Source organism: Talpa europaea, assembly GCF_964194135.1.
Source record: "Talpa europaea genome assembly, chromosome: 7".
Classification (NCBI taxonomy): Eukaryota; Metazoa; Chordata; class Mammalia; order Eulipotyphla; family Talpidae; genus Talpa; species Talpa europaea.
In genome coordinates, this window is record NC_140074.1 from 33,273,987 (window position 1) to 33,276,563 (window position 2,577).

Here is a 2,577-nt window from a genome sequence, read left to right on the forward strand (position 1 = left end):
ACTAGACATAAGACCTGAAACCATAAAATATATAGAAGGAAATATAGGCGAAACACTACGTGATTTGCACATCAAAGACATCTTTACAGACACATCACCCAAAGCAGTGATAGTGAAGGCAAAGATAAACAGCTGGGACTACATCAAATTAAAGAGCTTCTGCACAGCAAAAGAGACAATAACAAAAACAAAGAGAAACCCCACCAACTGGGAGAACATTTTTGCACCCAACACTAATGATAAAGGACTGATCACAAAAATCTGCAAAGAGCTGATGAGACTCAACAACAACAAAGAAAATAATCCAGTCAAAAAATGGGCAGAAGTGGGCCTCCCCAGTGGCGCAGCGGTTGAGCGCTGGGTTGCGAAGCTGCCCACAGCCTCTGCAGCGCCGGTTCGATCCCCGGCTGCTCCCTGGCCACCAGAGGAGGGTCCCACATGGCGCGCAGACCTCTCCTGCCGCCCGCTGCTCCCCTCAGCAGTGTACTTCGTTCCTTCTGCCTGCTCTGCTCCCCGCTCTGGCTCTGGTGAATTCTCTCACCCTCCTGTGCTTCTGACTGTACCCAGTGCATGTATAAACAAAACAAACAAACAAACAAACAAACAAATAAAAGATGCCTCTATAAAAAAAAAAAAATGGGCAGAAGAGCTAAAAAGAAACTTCTCTGAAGAGGAAATGCAAATGGCCAACAGGCATATGAAAAAATGTTCAACATCACTTGCCATCAGGGAAATGCAAATCAAAACTACCATGAGATACCATCTTACACCAGTGAGAATGGCACATATTAAAAAAACTAGCAACAACAAATGCTGGCGAGGGTGTGGAGAAAAAGGAACTCTTCTACACTGTTGGTGGGAGTGCAAACTGGTCCAACCACTGTGGAAAGCTGTGTGGAGATTTCTGGACCTACTAAACATAGAGCTTCCATATGATCCAGCAATTCCACTCCTAGGTATTTACCCAAAGGACACAGAAACATCAATTCCAAAGAACACCTGCACCCCTATGTTTATAGCAGCACTGTTTACAATAGCTAAGCTTTGGAAACAACCCAAATGCCCAAAAATAGATGACTGGATCAAGAAGATGTGGTACATATATACCATGGAATATTACTCAGCATTCAAAAAAGATAAACACATGCAATTTGCAGCAACATGGATGGCGCTGGAAGGGATCATGCTCAGCGAAATAAGCCAAAAAGAAAAAGAAAAATACCGGATGGTCTCACTCATAGCAGGAATCTAGAAAACTTAAATAAGGGACCAGGAAAATGAATAACTATAAGAAAGTGAAAATCAAAATCAACAAAAAACTATGAACCAGAGACACTTTTAGGGGGGCGGGGGCAGGAGGGGAGGGATTGGGGTCAGAATGGGGGGGCTGCAATTGTATGGGGAATATAACAATAAAATTTAAAAAAATAAAAAATAAAAAATAAAAAAAAAAATTATGAATCCTTAATTTTAGGTAATTTTAATTCCAAATCACATTCATTCTGGTGGTTCAACAAGTATTTTTTTAGCTGTCCTAAATTGTTTATTAGGCAAGTAAGAATTTTACAAACATTGCTTATTAGCTATAATGGTGGAGCTGGAGAGTATTGCGCCTTCTCCAAGCTGCTCTGCAAGAAACAGCAATAGTGTAGTGGAACTTGAGGACCTTTCCTAGACCTCGGCTCTTGCGCTGGCAAGATGTCAGTCCCCGTGCCCCCCTGTGCTTGTGGACTTGTTTAGTGACCCATTGGGTGTCAGGATTTCTTCTGATAGCTTTATGGGATGGATCAATGAGGATAACTTCAAAAAATGTGTATGTGGACACTTCACCAACCCAGTAAAAATTCAGAGCTCCATAGTGGCATTCAACTCACTCCTCATCAACAGATTGAAGTCTTCTAGCAAACTTCAGCTGATTAACACCATGATGGACATGCTTGCCGAAGGCTGCACCCTTTGGCACCAGATGTTTGCGGCTGCAACAGCACACACAAATCCGATATCTGACATAACCTTGCTTGACTCTATCCCAATCTTCAGGCTTTATCCAGCCAGGTGGGGTGCGGTGCTTTGTAGAAGGCTGACAGCTGGTGGTACTGCCAGCAGGGCACCCTGAGAAGAAAGCGCATCACATTGACTGCTTCTTGCTCCATAGCTCCTAGATGGACTTGTAATCACCCATTTTGGTTTACCTGATGGCTGCCAACAGATTGAGAGGAAGAACCCTTTCTCAACAAGTATTTTTTTAAGTACCTACTATGGACAGATACTCTGAAAATGTTAGATATTCACTAGTGTGTTATACAGTCCCTATTCTACCTATTCTTGCCTCTATTGTATGTTTTTAATGCAGATACCAAAAGTAGAAGAAAGAAGACCTATAAGGAACCTATTACAATAACCAAATTGTTTAAATTGCTAGCTTTGGAAATCAAAGCCATTTGAATGTATTCTTAAGATAGAGTCAAGGGATTTGTTAATGGATTAGATCTAGGATGTGAGGGAAAGAAAGTAGTCAGATAACTCCAAGATCTTGGCCTGAGCTTCTCTAAGGACAAAGTTCTTTGACTAAGATAA

General features: G+C 41.8%; 1 pseudogene across 1 annotated transcript; it reads right to left on the minus strand.

The window, feature by feature from the left end:
- Window positions 1–1,579: 1,579 nt before the first annotated feature.
- Window positions 1,580–2,182, minus strand: LOC311173680 (large ribosomal subunit protein eL15-like; annotated as a pseudogene). Its single transcript has one exon. The product of its transcript is annotated as a large ribosomal subunit protein eL15-like (transcript).
- Window positions 2,183–2,577: the final 395 nt, after the last annotated feature.